This window comes from Camelus ferus, chromosome 6 (assembly GCF_009834535.1).
Source record: "Camelus ferus isolate YT-003-E chromosome 6, BCGSAC_Cfer_1.0, whole genome shotgun sequence".
Lineage (NCBI taxonomy): Eukaryota > Metazoa > Chordata > Mammalia > Artiodactyla > Camelidae > Camelus > Camelus ferus.
This window is the reverse complement of record NC_045701.1, coordinates 43,450,095-43,468,729: the sequence shown is the minus strand read 5'-3', so window position 1 is coordinate 43,468,729 and position 18,635 is coordinate 43,450,095. Positions and strand designations below refer to the sequence as shown.

Below are 18,635 nucleotides of genomic sequence, written 5' to 3'. Positions count from 1 at the left end.
TTAAGGTAAGACCATTCTATGTTCTCTGTCAGATGCCCTGTGGATCGTGAGGCTCCCCAGTCTGGTGGGAACAGGCACTCTTCCCAGACCTGTGTGAAAACCAGGCACAGTTACTTCTAATTCTCTGGAGTAGTTCTTTCCTTGGCCTTGGGTAATTTTCTTAAGAACATGTGTTGATCAGTAATCAACTGAACACTTGAGAGGAATTATCTGCAATCCTCTGGAGTTCCCTTTCTATTCAGTTTTCTCCTCTCCTGAGAATTCAGGCTGCTTTGTCTCAACTCCGGGAGTCTGCTGGTACATCTTGATTCCCCACTCTCTGCTGCACTGTTGGAAACGCAAGACGGTAAACTGGCGCACTTTGTGGGCTCATCTTGTTTGCTTCCTATCTCTTAGGGATCCCTGTCCTTTGTTATCTGATGTCTGGTGCCTCAAAAATGTTTTTCACATGTTTTTGTTACTATTTTTTCCTGCTTCAAGCAGGAGGGTGAATTTGGTCCCTTTGACTACACTTTGTCCAAAACTGAAGTGGTTTTTAGTTCTTTTCTCTTGGAAATTTGCATAAAGTCTTTTTTTATTTTTTAGCATCAGCCAGTATTTATGAAGGACTCACTGGTATCAACTGTCCCAAGAGCATGATGTCTTAACTGAGCCACTGGCCGTATTTACCTGCTCACAGTCTCACCATCATTAACGTTTTGGTGTATATTCCTCCAGTTCTCTCTCTCTCTGTCTTTTTCTTAGACAAGTTTATGAAAATATAATTCATTTACTTAATAATTAACCAACTTAAATCATACAGTTCAGTGGTTTTTAACACAGTCACAGATAGATGCAACCATCACCACGGCTAGTTTTAAAATATTTTTATCAGTATAACGAGAAACTCTTTATCACCCTTTTATCCCCCATCTCTCCCCTAGCCCCCTGCCTTGTCCCTAAGCAACCACTAATATACTTTATGTCTCTACAGATTTACCTATTATGGACATTTTATGTAAGTAGGATCATATAATTTTTCATCTTTTGTGATTGACTTCTTTTACTTAGCATAACGTTTCCAAGGTTCATCTTTATTGTTGACTGTATCAGTACTTCATCCTTTTTATAGTTAAATAATATTCTATTGTATGGGTTTCTCAAATTTTTCTCTTCAATTGTCTGTTGACAAGCATTTGAGATGTTTCTTTTGGCTGTTGTTAATAATGCTGGAATGAGCATTTATGCACACATATTTATTTGAGTACCTGTTTTTAATTATTTATGGTAGATATCTATGAGTGAAATTGCTGGATTGTATGGTAATTCTATGTTTAACTTTTTGAGGAATTGCCAAACTGGTTTCCACACTGGCTGCATCATTTTACATTTACACCAGCAACATTCAGGTGTTCCGATTTCTCTGCATTCTTGTAAATACTCTATTATTTTCCATGTTAAAAAAAAGTAGCCATCCTAGTGGGTGTGAAGTGTATCTCATTATGGTTTTGATTAACATCTCCCTAATTACTAATGATGTTGAGCATCTTTTCATATGCTTGTTGGTCATTTGCATATCATTTTTGGAAAAATATCTATTTAAGTGCTTTGTCCATGTTTTAATCAGATTATTGCTGAGTTACAAGAGCTCTTTATGTATTCTGTTATTAAACTCTTATTACATTCATAGTTAGAAAAACTTTCCTCCTATTCTGTGGCTATCTTTTCACTTTCTTGGTAGTATCCTTTGATGCACAGAATTTTTTTTAATTTTGATGAAATCCAAAATACCTGTTTGTTCTTTCATTGCTTCTGCTTTTGGTGTCGTATCTAAGAAGCCATTGCCAAACCCAAGGTCATGAAGACTCATCCCTATATTTTCTTTTAGTAGTTTTATAGATTTAGTGCTTACATTTAGATCTTTGAGTCATCCTGAGTTAATTTTTTGGAAGTGGTAAGAGGTAAGGATCCAGTTTTATTCTGTTGCATGTGGCTATTCAGTTGTCCCCAAACCATTTGTTGAAAGGACTCTTCTTTTCTCATTAAATGATTTTGGTACCCTTGTTAAAAATCAGTTGACCATAAACATTCGGGTTCATTTCTGGACTTTAAATTCTATTGAATTGTTCTGTGTGTCTGTCCTCATGCCAGTACCACACTGTTTTGATTACTGTAGCTTTTATGAAGTTTTCCAATTGAGCATTGTGAGCCTTCTTACTTTGTTCTCCTTTTGAAAGCCTGTTTTGGCTATTCTGGTCTTCTTGCAATTCCGTATGAATATTAGAATCAACTTGTCCATTTCTATAAAAATGTCAGCTGAAATTCTAATCAGGACTGCATTGAACCTGTAGATCAATTTGAAGAATATTGCCATCTTAGTAATATTAAGTCTTGTAATTCATAAATATGGGATGATTGCCATTAATTTAAATCTTCTTTAATTTCTTTTAATAATGTTTGTTTTCAGAGCATAAGTTTTTCACTTCTTTTGCTAAATTTGTTACTAAGCATTTTATTCTTTTTTGATGCTGTTATACATGGAGTTTTAAAAATTTCACTTTTAGATTGCCCATTGCAAGTGTATAAGAAATGTAATTGATTTTTGTATATTGATCTTGCAATCTTGCTGAACTCATTAATTAGTTTTTATTGTTTTTTGGTGAATTCCTTAGGATTATCTACATATAAGATTATGGTATCTGTGGATAGAGATAGTTCTACTTCTTCTTTCCAATCTGGACAACTTCTGTTTCTTTTTCTTACCTTATTGCCTTTTCTAGAACTTCTAATAGGATGCTGAATAGAAGTAGCAAGAGCAGACACCCTTATCTTGGTACTGATCTTAGAGGGAAAGCATCCAGTTTTTCACCATTAATTATTATGTTAGCTGTGGGTTTTTTGTAGATAACCCTTTATCAGGTTGTGGAAGTTCCCTTTGATTCATAGTTTGTTTAGTGTTTCTATTATGAAAGGGTGTTGGGTTTAAGCAAATATTTTTTCTATTTCTATTCAGATGACCATGAGTTTTTTGGGTTTTTTTTTTTATTGATAAATGGCATTACAGTAATTCATTTTCAGATGTTCAATTAACCTTGGATACCTGGCATAAATTCTAAATGGCCATGGTATATAATTCTTTTTGTATGTTGCTGGAATCAGTTTGCTAATATTTTGTTGAGGGTTTTTACATCCCTATTTACAAAAGATATTAGTCTGTAGTTTTTTTTCCCTCAGTGATGTTTTTGTCTGGTTTTGGTACCAGGGTAATAATGGTCTAATAGAATAAGTGGGGAAGTATTCCCTCCTCTTCTAATTTTTGGAAGAGTTTCTGAAAATTGGCATTCATTTTTCTTTAAATGTTTAGTAGAATTCAGCAGTAAAGCCATCCAGGCCTGGGTTTTTCTTTGTGGGTAACTGATTACTAATCTAGTCTCTTCATTTGTTATAGATCTATTCAGATTGTCTATTCTTCTTGAAAAAGTTTCAGTAGTTTGAAATGTCGTTTGAATATACATTTTTACATATACTATGCATTACTTCTAAGCTTTCTATTCTTTTGTGTAATCATCACTCTACTAGTTCTTAAAACAAGTATCACGCTGCTTTCATTCTTATTATTTTAGCATTTTAAAAAACCTCTAGTAATTAGAAAATAAACTTTCCTTTTTTTATTTCTTAAACATTTTTTGTTGACTACTTCCATCAATTTATATTCCAGCTGATCATTAGAATCACTTTGTCATATCACCTCTGTTCCCTCTGCACCTCCCTCCCCAAATTTCCTTTTGGAGTTTGTTTGATCTTAGATAAATGTTATATACTATTATGAGAAGGACTGTCAGTTGTCAATGTTGAAGAGACCCATTGTAGATATTCTCCTATCCTTTAACTTACTTTTAGTGTTTCTGGCCACTAGACTCCTGAACTTCTTGAAGTATAGCTGCGTAATTATTCTTAACTCTTTCCTTATTACAATGTTTCTCTAGCTCTTCTCTTTATTCTTCCCTTCTTTCTCCAGTGGGGCTTTATCTCTAAACAATCTCTTGCCAATCTGTCTCCTTTCCCTTCAGGCTTCTCATAGAATAATTATTTTTGTCTATTTCCTTCTTGGAAGCCATGATGACTGCCAGTTGCTTAATTCCATCAAATAGGTCTCTACTCTGATTCCAAACATTTCTTCAACTGTCGTCTAACATCTCTGTCTTCTCCTGCCCTGAGCGTACATACTACTCCACTTCCCCCTCAACTCAAAAGTTGTATTCCTCTCCTGCTACCTACTGGTTTATAATTTCTACTTTAGCAAAACAAACCTATTCACATTTGTTTATTTTTAGAAAAGCAAAACTCACTGAAGTTTACCTATAGAGGATCATGTAGACACCCTATCTTGCAGTATTTGTTACTTAATCTCTTTCATAAAAATGCATATCCTCTCCATCTTCCAATCCCTGCTCAAAACACACTTAAGACAGGAAGTATGTTCATTTTAGTGCTACTCTAGTCATTCTAAAGGTTTTTTGTGATGATATTTATCTAGTTGTAATTGATTGTACAGAGATGCCTTATTTAAGAAAATATAATGTACAAGCATGTACACTATATATAAGATTATAATTGCTTTTATAAATTTGATTCACCACTGGATTCGTTTAAATGTTAGCTTATATTTTCTGGAAGCTATAAAAATTTAAACCGAGAACTGTTGTTTCTAAGAGTATGAAATTCCTATGTATGTATAGATCAATACTTACAAATAAATAAAATGAATTCCTTCAAAGACATAGAAGAATATAAACCTTAGTATAATTTAAAATGTACAAAAATTTGCTGTTTAATACTTTGGTATTATATATTCTTTATAAAGCTATTCTTGGGTATTCATATTTGTAAAACAGCCACTGTGGGTATAGTTTTTTAAAATCTCTCTGTAAATTCAGTCCCTGAGAAATAATGGATTAAGATCATGGTGCTCTTAGAGGACTTTCTCACCTCAATTCACCCAGTGTGGCCATTAACCTAAAGAGTACAGAGGACGGTAAGAATAGAGAGGGACCTGCTTCAACCTGTGGGAGTCAGAGAAGACTTCCAATAGATGACGCTTACTCTGAGTTTTGAAGGAGAAATAGAAGTTAGCTAGACAGTGAGGTGGGAGAAGCGAGCATTCCAAAAACAGCAAGGGATGTGCATATGTGCAGAGACCTGAGAGAACGTGACAGATGTGAGAAACTACTAATGATTAGTACTGCTGGAACAAAGGATGCAGTGAGATCATAGAGGAGGTAGGGCCAGCAAGCCAAGCTGGGGCCACGTCACGAAGAGCTTTTGTACACTATACCAAGGAATTTGGCCTTTATTCTATAGGCAGTGGGAACTTGCTTGCGGTGTACTTCCTGTCAGTACGTTAAGAAGGCTAAAGCTAAAATTCTGCCTCTTGTGTAATGAGCAAGACAACCTTTAAAAAAAGAATGCCTGCCTCCTCTTATGAGAAGACTGCCAGCAAATCAGGTTCACAATTGACTTCAGCTTTTCTAAGCGCCTTAGATATTGTTCCTTTATAAAGTACTTTTATCTTGTTTTCAAAGATCCAGAGTATAGAATTGTTTACTTGTTTCTAGGAGCTATTTTTTTCCTTCACAGATTGTCCCTGTCTTTGAATGTGCCTTCAAAATGGTGTTTTCCAATTTGATTCTCAGGAATAAGGCCCCGAGCGTGAAAAACATGAATGTTTTTTTCGTAGAAGCAAGTGAGCTTTCTTTCTTTCCTGAGATACACAGATGGTTTCAGGATGTATCGATGCTGAGAGCCATTTACAGTCAAAAATTTTTTTGATCTTTGGCAAGCCCTAGAGGGAAGAGGAGATTAATGTTGCGTGTCATTCCCAGCATCAGACTGGAGGATAGATTTGTAACTATGATGAATGTTTTAGTCTCAAATTTAAGAGAAGCTTAACACTTTTGACTACATCTGGGCAGTGAGACGTGATGATTGAGGAAGCCCTGGGGGTACTCAAGGAGGGGCTGGGAAGAGACTGTGCTGCTTGCCTTGTGATGCAGTGGGGGAAGAGTGGTGAATGTTCCCGAATTTTTTAATTCATGAAACTTTTAAAAGTTACTTTACATAATTGTAGAGATATTTCCTGAGGGCTTGTTTGTTTGTTTGTTTTTGGTGCAAAGTTAAGAAAGCTTATAATGAAGTTATGAAGAAGTAGGGCTGACCACTGGGGAGGAAGGGACAGAGACTTAAGCTCCTGGGTCTTCACTGTTAGGATGTGGTCCCAGTAGAACATGAAAGTTGTGCTGCACATCGAAACCGCTAGCTGTTCATTTCCCCAGAAGGTCTGAGTGACTAACGCTTCTACCCGACACTGCGACTTGGGAAGAAAGGTGACAAAGACGGGAACAGAAAGAAGAGTTAAACCTAAGAGTTCAAAGGTTGATTTTGTGCTTCAAACAGATATAGAATGGAGTAGGCACGGGTGAGGAGTAAGTGACTGAATTAGCTAGTTTCGGAGAGGAAATGTACACTTTGTAAAGTGGGCCCTGCCTTTTGATTTTTTTTTATTGTTTCTTTTAATTTTTATGTAAAGACTTTTTCAAAATAGCAGCTTAATATGTCCAAAAGAAGATAAGGAAAAAATATTTTGTTTGAATTGAAATCTGAGCCAAAATTTTTAAAGGAGAATGGTGTATCCTTGGGGTCCTGGCAAAATAATGGTCATGGAAATGCAGTGAGAAGTTTCTGCAAGTTTTAGAAGTAAGAATCCCTCGTACAGTCGTCCCTTCCGCCCAGGGCCTCTCCCTGAGCTCTTCTCTGCTCAAAACTGGAAAGGAGTAATGGAACCTATTTCCCTGGAAGAAGCTCTTAGACCTTAAGTAACTTGCAAGAGACTGTTTGGACAAGGTTCATGAAAACTGTGTCAGGAAAAGGAAATTACTTGCTTTAAAAACTCTGACATTATTGGTGTTAAGTGTTTGCATTCTGCTTTGTGATTTGCATACAGATGGGGCCATGTGGACTCAGACCTATGTTCCTTTGTGTCTCTTTCCATTTCTACCACTACAAGAAAATGAGTCAGATATGCAGATCAGGTTGCCCCAAAAGAGCCAGTGATTTTAATTAGTTTTAAGAGAGAAGTTAACCTAAATACAGCATTGGGATTAGAGTTGGAAGGATACCGTTCTGCTTAACTCTGTATCCTGGCCTAGCAGAACTTTTATATTGTTGTAGGATTTTAGAGCTAATGGGGCTTAGGAATCATGTAGTCCAGGTAGATCAGGACTTCCAGTCTCCTGACTTTAAGTCAGTTTTTCCCACTATCTTGGACTTTCTCTTTACAAAATGCAAAACAGTGGCTATCATTTAAGTTTAGGGAACTTAAAGAGCAGATGATCATAGCAGAAGAAACTCATCCCTGCCAATTTAGAAGATGTCAGTTTTCCTATGAATGCTGCAGTCAATTCACCTGTTACTATCTGAACATAGAGACTGTTGCACTGGACGTCTCTGAACCTTTCATTGTAGACTTAAGGACCTTTGAATCTTTGAAGCCTCTGGGAACCCATCTTGACGTTTCAAACATGTAGACACAGAATCATACCAATGTTAACCTTTCTGAGCCTCAAACTTCTCTCTGTAAAATGGAGTATTAAAAATTGTCCTCTTCTCTTTTAAAGCTCTGAGCATTTTGTTCATCATTTCACTGTCTAGAATGCTCTCTGCTTCTTTTCTTCACCTTCTCTTCCTTGAAAACTCAGGTCAAGTACGAATTTATCAAATTTTATTGATTTCTTCAGTTTCATTTAGATTACTATTCTTTTTTTCATAATTCAATATTTGTATAGATTATACTCCATACAGAGTTATTCTAAAATATTGACTGTATTCCCTGTCTTATACAGTATATCCCTGTGACTTATTTATTTTATACTTTGTAGTTTGTTCCTCTTAATCCTCTTGACCTGTTTCACCCCTCTCTCTACCCCCTTCCCTCTGGTAACCACTAGTTTGTTCTCTGTTTCTGTGAGTCTGTTTCTGTTTTGTTATATTTGTTCATTTGTTTTGTTTTTAGATTCCACATATAAGAGAAGACATGCAGCATTTTTCTCTTCTCTGTCTGTCTTATTTCACTAAGCTTAATGCCTTCCAGGCCCATCCATGTTGTATTCAATTCTTTCGGCAAGAAACTACGTGGTGGTTTTTTTTTTTTTTTTTTTAATGTGGTTATTTACTTTAGGTAACTTTTAACATTTTGATATCTTATTTAAGCTCCAGATTGCAAGCTTTTAGAGAGTGGAAAGTGTGACCTCTCCAACTTTGCATTTAACATAATGTTTCTCAGAGTGCTTAGTACATACTATATTTTTAGTAAATAATTGTGACTTTGATTTTATATGGTCATAGAATTTTTTTTACAAAAACTTTAATAAAAGCTTAGAAAATGGAGGCATACATTAAGCATTTATTTTCAAAGTGCAGCATGTTATTCATTTTATCTGGATCTCTTATTTCTTAGTTTAAAAATATATCTAATATACATCTATAAAATCAAAGTCTACAATATTAATTTATGTTATGTTTTAAATAAACTCTAGCATTATAAAAATATAGGTAATTATTTTTAGTGACAGTTTCTAAGTTCAGAATTTTAAAACATCTTGAATCTGTGTTCAAATATGTTAATTTTGATACTAAAATTAAAATTCCACTAACAATAAAATGTAAATGCCTGTATAAACAGGAAAAAGGTAAATGTATTTTTGTTGAAGAGAATTTAGAAAACAAATCATTTCAAAAGAGATCAAAGTGAGAGAATATTTTGTTCTATACCTACTAGATAAAATAATAAGTACTTCTAGTAACACAGAGGTAGCTAGTAGCCATTAAGGTCTTAGGATCACCTGACACTTTATGAGGTGATGGGCCCTGAAATTCTGTAGGATTTGTCTCCCAACCTCTGGTTCATATATGTTTTATTAAGGCATCTAAAGTACTTGCTATTCTTTGCTCATTAGGTTCAGTCAGCATCATGTCATCAGCAGTAACAGACCAGTATACTCCTTTCCTATTGCTGCTGTAATAAATTACTACAAACTTAATGTGCTTAAACCATACGAAGCTATTATCTTACCATCTTAGTGGTCTGCAGTCCTAAAATCAAAGTATTGTCAGGGCTACCTTCCTTCTGGAGGCTTTAGGGGGAAATCCACTGTACCTGCATTCCTTGAACTTGTGTCCCCTTCCTCCATCTCCACCAACAGGACATCTTCAAGTCTCTCTTTCTCTCTCCCTCTCCCTCTCTCTCAGTCTTTCTCTCTCTGACTTTTGATTCCATCCTCATATCTTCTTCACTCTGTTTCTGACTCTGACCCTCCTGCCTTCTCTTATAATCTCCTTGTGATTACATAGAAGCCACCTGTTTAATCCTGGATAAACTCCCTTCTCAGTATCCTTAACTTAATCACATCTGCAAAGTTTCTTCTGTCATGTAGGTAACATATCACAGGTTTGAGGGAATAGGAAGTAGGTATCTTTGTGGGATCATTATTCTGCTGCCACAGTGAGTATGATACTACATGGAATGTCAAGATGATCAGATTCCTGTGGACCATATTATGGCAGTGAATAGAGTTGTAGTTCTGAGGTATACTGATGGCCCTTCTAAGTAAAAGAAAATTTTTTTTTCATGATTTTTAATCAGTATGGAGGAAAAAAAAGCATTTGCTAAGTCAATAGGTGCTTATCAGTTACCAGAATGGGTATAATTTGCCCCAATATAAATACTATATTTGGAATAACAGCTACAATAGAGTTAACATGTGATTAAGTTTATAATAATCCATGTTAATTCTCCAAAACTTTTCCACTTTCTGTCCCAGTCAGACAGACTAAATTAAATGAGGATGCCCCTATTCCCATGCAGAGATCTTAACTTTAGGTATGGATCTAGTTGCAATATGGGGTTGTTGGGATAGTAGGCATCCCCCTTTAGAGGATGAGCCTTGAAGATGATGGGCATCCTGCCTGGGCAGCTATGCTAGGTGAGGTAATTAACAATGTTTGTAAGCAAGGGAAGGCTATTCTCCCCAGACACAGGAGAGCAAGCTTTTTTCAATGGCAATAGTCAAAGTGACTTGAGTTTCCAAAATTCTGTTTCATCCAAGTTCAAACAGATGTCACTATTTTTCCCCTGAGCTCCAGCACCATATTTAAAAGACCCAAGCTTTTCACTTTCTTTCTTTAAGGAAGTCAGTGCACTCAGAAGCACTGAGCCCACGAAACTGTCCTTGCTATTGTCTCTGTTTACATCATGCTCAAGTGCAGCAACCACTTGGACCCCCAAGGAACTCCGTCACAATCATCCCCATATGACAGTTAGATTAACTATAATGCCACTGCATGTCTTGAATTATTTGCATCCCATTTCCCTTTGGCTAGGAACTCAGTATTACATTCAAGTCCAAAGACAAAATCCAAACTAAACCCAAGATCAGAAGCCTCTTGGGAACTTGTTAGAAAGGCAAATTCTCAGACCTTGTCCCAGCCATGCTGAATCAGAATCCCTGGTAGTGGGCTCAGGGATCTGTGGTTTATAAGCTCTCCTGGTGGTTCTCACACATGCTAAAGATTGAGGAGCAGGAACCACTCCCAGGTTTGCTAAAAGAGCAAAGTGGAGAGGTTGTAATTATTAAAACTTAGACTCTTAGAGGAGGAGACCTCGTAGAGCTGGAATTCAGACCTCTAAAGAGGAGGTGCTATTGGGTGTTGTTGGAATCTCTGAGTTCAGAGGCATTTTCCATGGACTTGGGATCCAGACTTCTCTGGATGGTGCTAATATTGCTGTGGGTAGGGGAGATAACAGGGCTGGTTCTACAAGTGTTGGAAAAATGGCAAACAGTCAGTTGCTGCTCCAGGAAGGAACTACCACCACTGTGTTGAAGAAGCGCAGCTAAGATGATGCTCATGGAAACTGCAAGCCATCAAGCCACTCCTCCTCCTCTGGACTTGCGTTCTCTCTCTAGTGCCCACGTTAGAATTGCCTCAGGTGGATCCAACCTGCAGTGCAGAAATGTGGCTTGCCAAGTCCAGCCCAGCATCAACAGAGTCTAGAAGGATGGGTTTGAAGCTGAGAGACTATGACATAATAACGATATAGATCGTGATTGTTGCTTCCTGTCTAAGAAGAAATACAAGAAGTTTTTAGATATTAATAGAAAATCAACTTGAAAACATAATTTCCCACTAATTTTCTCTCAACCAAATGAGTCATTTAATAAATAAATAAAGTAATTATTTTTTGAGACACGTATGTTAGCCCTGTGCTGTGAATTCAAGCTTACTGTAAGACAGAAACGGCCCTGTCCTCGAGAAAATACATTTTACTGCAGAGGCATTTTAGTTAATGTGTCTCATGTCATTGCATCCCAAACTCTTATGACCTGTCCTGTTCATATGTGGGAATGGTGATTTTAAAAAATATATAGCCAAATAAGATGTACAAATACCTTGGAAGCAGAAGCTGATAAAATAGAGTAGCTGATTTCTTAATTTCAACTGTTTGTGATTGTCAAAAGGGTTTCATTGTTCTCATTGGTTTTAATAAGTAAATGGCATAAATTTGTACATGTGAATAAATTTAATAGTCAAGTACTAAGAATACAGCAGAGGACTGCTCTATAGAGTACATCTAGCTATGTGACTTCACTGGTACACATGTCACTTAGGTTTTGTGTAAGTGCTTTAGTGAAGAACCAAACACAGACTTGGAAATAAAGATCTCAGCACCCACAGTCCCTTCATAAGGAAACCGAAGAATTAATAAAATGGTTTTGTTCCCGTGGCCAGTTCCCCAGTGAGAAAGACCAGGTTGGCTAAGAGGGCCAGTGGGGACAGGAGGTGATTTCTTAGACTTTGTTTATAAGTGGCTCCAAGGATTTGCCTTGAATTTACAATATATGTTTATTTGAAGCACCCGGAGACAGATGTATATGCACATTTTTCTATCATCTTGTAATCAAGGGGGAAATGAGCTACAGATTTTCTGATTTCTTTGCCAGAGGCAGTAACTTTACTCCAGCAACTGTAAACACAGATGCAAGGAGCCATTCCATCTAAACCTCTTCAAAAGTTCATGGATATTTTCCCTTGAGATGACTAGTTCTCGTGCTCAGCTTGGGTTTAAAATAAATTATTTTTATATCTATTTCAAGACCGTGAATTTGGTTTAAGAGTAAAGCCGTCATGGATAATAAAAAATGGACTTTAACTTTCAGCTACAATAAACTGTAACACTATTACTTTAAAATGATAAATCAGTGTGATATTCAAAACACATTTTCATGCATTAACTTTTTTTGGTTGTTGAGACAATCCTGCAAGATAGAAAGGGCACCACTATCGGCATCATTTTACAGATGAAGAAACCGAGTCCTCAGCAGGTTAAGTGATTGCCTAAGGACATAAACTGATAAATGGTGGATTTAAAACTGGGACACAGAGCTAAGTTTTTGAATACAATTTCTGATTTATAAGTACTTTGCAATGTATTTCTAGTAAAAAGTAAGAAAAACTGAATATGTTCTTTCCTTAACATAGGATAGAATCAAGGCGAGAATATTCAACCAGAGACTGGGATCCAGTCCTGGTTTTGCCATTTACTGTCTGATTTTGGGCAAGCTGCTGTTCTTTCAGGAGCTCAGTTTTATCACTTATGCAAAGAGCGTGTTGAACTAAGTTATCTCTGGTGTCTCTTTTAGACCTAATGTTGTATGATATAATCTCTGTTAAACTAAGTTCTAGATTTTTCTAACTGATTATGTAATTTCCCTCCACCATCCTCTCTCTACTTATACCTCCTACCCACAAAGTGAGAAGATAATTTCAGACATGTGAATTGTGCAGACCTCAGAACTCCAGCTATCAAACACCCCCCCTCCCACCAAGCTTACCACTGTATTCCTGTCTTACCTAATTTGGCCTGAGTTTCCCCCAGATAGAGCCTCTCTCTGAGGGGTTCAAGAGGAAGTCGGCAAATACTATGCATTAGTTTGCTAGGGCTGCTGTAACAGAATACCACAAACTAGGTGGCTTTATATAATGTAATTTTTTGTCATAGTTCTGGAGGTAATGAGGCCAGGATTAAAGTGTCAACAAGTTTAGTTTATTTTGATGCCTTTCTCCTTGCTTTGCAGGTAGCTGCCTGCTCACTGTGTCCTCACATGGTCACCCCTTCATTTTGTGTGTTATCTGTGTCCTACTTGTCTCTTTTTATAAGGACATTAATCATATTGGATTAGGTGCTACCCTAATCACCTCATTTAACTTCAGTTGCCTCTTTAAAGACACTGCCTCCACATGCCGTCACATTCTCAGGCACTGAGTGGTTAGGGCTTCAACATATGAGCTTTGGGAGGACACAGTTCAGGCTATAACATGCTGACTCTGTAAGGTCTCATTAAAACATTCTTTAGGAGTAGGGAAAGAAAGCCATAGGGTAAACCACCAAAGCAGATGTAACTGGGGGAAAAGGTATGAAATACGAAACTGAGAGCTGCTGGTGAAGTGAATTAGGGGCACCCAGGATACCTTTTGCTACAAGTAGATCTTGCCCACCACAGTCCTTAATAGAGGTGATGACTTGGAGGAAAAGAAATGAACATGTCTTATTGATGTATCTAAAGAATAATTACTCTCTTGTGTCAGTGCTTTAGAAAAGCTCTGTCAGAAAAATGAGGCAATCTTCTGTGTTTTCAGCTTTAGAATTCAGTTCTCCCTCATCCAGAAGACATGTACTTTAACCAAGTGTTACTTCAGGACCACAAGGAATCTTTCAGCTGAAGATTGGCAATAGAGACAAGTCTAAAAACCACTAAAATATTTGGCTACTTTTTGAAATTTTTGGATTACTGCTGTATATTTTTTCTATGTTCAGGTTGAATAAAAGATAATTCAGTTGTTTCAGGTAGATTTGTGCAAGTTTTCAGTTTCTCATCCCAAACACAGACCTGACAGGTATGTCACAACTCATGAAATGTCTAGATTTCACTATCCAATATGGTGGCTGCTAGGCACTTAAATTTAAAGTTAAATTAATTAAAATGAAATAAATTTAGTCCCTCAGTTGCATTAGCACCATTCCTCAATTTTGAGCACTCATTAGTTATGCATGGCTACCATATTGGACAGCACAGATACATAACATTTCCATTATCACAGAAAGCCTATTGGACAGCAGTGATCTAGATTTCTTTTTTCTCAGATAGACATATATTGCTAAAATATCATCTCATCTAAAGCAACTAAATGTTTACTGTAAAATGTTTTGTTTCTGCATCAGTTAGTTACGCATTCTGCTATAAATAACAAAAACAGAGAAGGGTTAAACACAGCCTTCTGTGCCTTAAACACAAAAGAGCTTCTTATTCCTGTTATAGATTCAGCTGCTCAGGTCAGGGCCCCATGTCACCATGATTTCCTTGGCCTTTCCCTCATGGTTGAAAGGTGGTTACTTTGGCTCCAGTCATTACATCCATATTTAAGGTAAGAAGGAGGGAGGAAATGTGTGGCATCTGTATCAGGAAAGCAAAAGTTTCCCCAGAAATCCCTTAGCCAACTTGGGTATGTATCTTCACCAGAGGAATTTTTATGCCCACTCATAGAAGAAGATGGCTAGAGATAATGGATTGGGAATCATGGTTGGGGCAGCCAGCCAACAAATAGAATCATCCATAGCTTCCTAATAGGATTTATGAAAAATACTTTCTAGCAAGAAGCAAGAGATTGTGTTTCATGATTTCTCTAAAGAGGACATATATTTAAGGCCTGGGTTTTCTGCCTATTCAACAATCTGGGTTCCTAATATTGACAAAGTAGGAGGGAGTGACTACTTCTATCTGAATTACATACGCTGGCTGGGATAATGACTGTGAGCACATAGAACAGTTACGAAAGTATGTCTGTTACTGAGAAGCAATGTGATGAAGTGGAAAGTGGATAGACTTTCTTTTGCCTGTGGTTGTAATTAGTAAATTGAGCAGGTCACTTATACTAAGTTTGATCATCTGTAGGATGGAGATTATTATGAAAATCAAATGAGCCAGTATATGTGAAGTGTGCCTGGTGTGGAATAGCCACTTCACAAACATCACATCTTTTTTCTACCTCTTTATATATGTTGTGCAGAATGGTCCCAAACTGAGGTCTCAGAAATTAACCATAGTGATTGGCATAAAATGTGAAGTATTAACATTTAGTATTAGCCTGATCATATACTCATAAAAATATATCTTAAGTCCTTTATTTAAACATAGTAATATCAAACTTATCACAGTGTGTTCTTTGTTTCCCTGAAGTTAAAAATTACTAAGAAGGATTAAAGATTTATTTCTTTTCCCCATAATTTCTTTTACACTGTTAACTTGCAGATCTGGACATAATTTACAATAAAGTTGAATTGTGCTTAGTGAACTTCAGAAACTCAATTTCCTCAGAGAGGCAGAACATTCAGAAGGGGAGGTAATCACAGGGACAAATATGGGGAATGATGACAGGCAGGCTTTTCTGTATCTTGAGCAACTTCAGTAAAGGAAGATGGTTGTCAAAAGAAACCAGCTGGGACCCAGAAGAAGCCATTCTGGAGAAAAAGTAAAGAGCTGCTGAAGATTTAGAAAAGAATAAAACCTTCCCTAATATTAACAGCAACAACCTTGAAGCCATACAACCATCTTTAGGGTGAACAGGCAGAAAGAAAAGTGCATGGTTAGAGCAATCATCTTGAATGGATACCAGTTTTTCCCTTGGGTATAGTGGCCACCTGGGGCTGCGATCAGCTTAATTATACCTACGTCAAAAGGAATAGCACAAAGGAAACAGGTATGTCTGAGAAAAATCTACTGTAAATCGTTGCTCTGATGGAGAGGAATCTGAAAATTCTAGGTTTCCCCTGTGAAATTAAATGGCTTACAGATTCTACTAGCTCTTGCAATGTAGCAATGATTTTAAAGAAAAAAGGAGCTATTTCTTCGTGGTTGCTATTATTCAAATTGAAGTCTTTCTGCAGCCTGTCTTAGGCACCCTGTTTCTGAGATGAGACTCTATTTGGAACCCTTAGTCCACGTCTACAGCAAGAAGGAATTCACAGAGTGTAATCAGAATGATTGAATGGTACGAGACTAAAAAGAATGATGAGTAAGTTTGGCTAGACAGCGAGGAAGAGAATGGTAAGCATTTTGCTCTATATTTGGAAAGCAATAAACAGCAAGGACCAAAGGGAATTATTTGCTGTGTTACTTGGAGCATAATGAAGCATAACGAGGTAAAATGAAAGTAAGGAGAATTTAGTGAGTATTTGGAAATGCCTCCTGCCAGGGACAACTACAGGTTAGCCTTCTTACAGGCCTCATTTAGCACAATGGGCTTCTGTAGGACTGAACACCATCCACCACACTGTAGAATCCTTTCTTCCAGAGAGGCACTGTGAGCACTTTACTGGAGATTTAAGATTATTTTAGGCTGCCATGAGAAATAATGTTGCAGGAAGCAATTTTCCATTGCTTTGCATATTCAACAGTTTAAAACTGCTTGCTTTTTCTTCTTTGTTAACAAACATTGCTTTGGTTTGGGTACCCATAAAACCAGAGCTTAAAGCAAGGATTTAGGTACATATAATTTATTGGGAAATAACTTTAGGAAGTAAGAGGAAGGGAAGGAGGAGAGTGAGCTACGAGAAGGAAAAAACCAATAAAGGCTTGAATTTTAAATGTTATCTACTGTAGACAGTGGGGGTTTATCTCACAGAATGCCTCCTAGAATTCTCTCTGTTAGGTATAAGAGGTAGGAGCATTTATCCACTGGCTCCCATTGCGGTTGGTTGAGCGTTGCCATCAGAGATGTTAACTTCCCAGCACTTCCAGGGGCTGGCTTCCCACAGATTTGGCAAAAGATCCAGTGCAGAAAAGTGAAGGTTTCATGGGTGAGAATCTGTCAAGGTACATGAAACTGTCCATACAGATGTGGCTAAAATCAGAGGTGGACCAAAGAGGTGGGACTCAAGACACTAGCAACATCTGCTACAAGTCCACATTACCTCTCTAAGCGCCTGACTCATTGGCTTCAGACTTGGCTAGAAGGAGGACAAAGCACCTTATGTGGCAACTTTGACTCTGCAGTGTCAGAGATGGTGCCCTTCGTCAAAGCCTACGTTTTTCCATCCTTGCAGTATTTGCATACTCCTTTTTATGCCTCCTTGGGAATTCATTAACTGCCAGACCATTTTTCTAGTTTTGTGCAAAAATTATAATTCTCTGTGTTGCCATTAACTCTTTCAGACTTGTCTTATCCAGTGCATTTTTTGTGCAACTGTGTACCTAGTGAAGTGACTTGCATACAGTATATATTCAATAGATGTGAGTTGATTAGTTTGTTTTTCATTTCTATCCATTTTTTTAAAAAAATAGAAAAAGCAATATGTGCACATGATAAAAATTCAAGCAGTGCAGAAGTTTTACAATGAAAGGTTATTCTTCCTCTTATCCTTGGAGTCCCAATTTTTCTTCCCTGTTATAGAAATTGTTAGTAGTTGTTTATTAATTCCAGAACTTGTCTGTGGATATGCAAGCATACTTATATATCCATTAAAAATGCAAATGGATAAGATTATGTTGTCTACATGATCTGTACCTTACTTTTCATTGAACAAATATGTCAAAGATGGTTCCGTAACAGCACATGCAGACCTACCTCATTAGTTTTAATGGCTATGTGGTATTTCATTGTGCAGATGTGCTATTCATCAATCTGATTTTTGTCCTTTCCAAAATATTCCTAGCACCATAATAATCACAACATTGTAATTAATTTTCCCAATCTATCAGCCAGGATACACTCAGTTATGCTGTAGTGTATTAATTTTCTGTTATGGTAACAAATTACTACAAACTTAGCAGTTTAAAACAACACTAATTTATTATCTCTCAATTTCCGTGTGTCAGAATTCTGGGTATGGGTTTGGCAGGTCCTGTGTCCAAAGTCTCATCAAGCTGAAAATCTAACGGTCAGCTGTGGCTGCAATCTCATCTGAGGCTAAGGTTTCCTTCCAAGCTCTCTGGTTGTGGCAGAGATCACTTCCTTGCAGCTGGATGACTGAGATCCTCATTTTCTTGCTAGTTGTCAGCTGGGGATTGCTCTCAGCTCCTAGAAGCTGCCCTTGTCCATAGACAATTAATAACATGGCTGTTTACTTCTTCTAAGCCAGTAGGAGTGTCTGCTCTACTTCTTGTTGTTTGTTTGTTTGTTTTAAAGGCTCACCTGATTAGGCCAAGCTCACCTAGAATAAGCTTCCTTTTGATTAACTCCAAGTCAGCTGATTAAGGATCTCAATCATATCTGCAGTTTTGGGGTTTTTTTTTTTTCTTTTTTTTGCCATAACATCGGAGGGATATCCTACCGTATTCACAGATCTCACCCACACTCAAGGAGATGGGATCATGGAGGCCATTTAAAAAGTCTGTCTACCACACATAGTAAGCACCTCCAAAATATCAGTGGTTTAAAACAATAAATAAAGGCCTATTTTGCACTTAAGCTCCATGTCCACCGTGGGATCTCAAAGGAGTTTTGCTCATTGTCATCATGCACCTATACAGATGGAACAGTTTCTCTTT

The 18,635-nt window shown here is 37.1% G+C and overlaps 1 pseudogene; it reads right to left on the bottom strand.

The window, feature by feature from the left end:
- The window catches only part of LOC116664442, a 31,184-nt pseudogene extending 12,982 nt beyond the window's left edge, over positions 1-18,202 (bottom strand).
- Between the last annotated feature and the right edge of the window lie 433 nt (positions 18,203-18,635).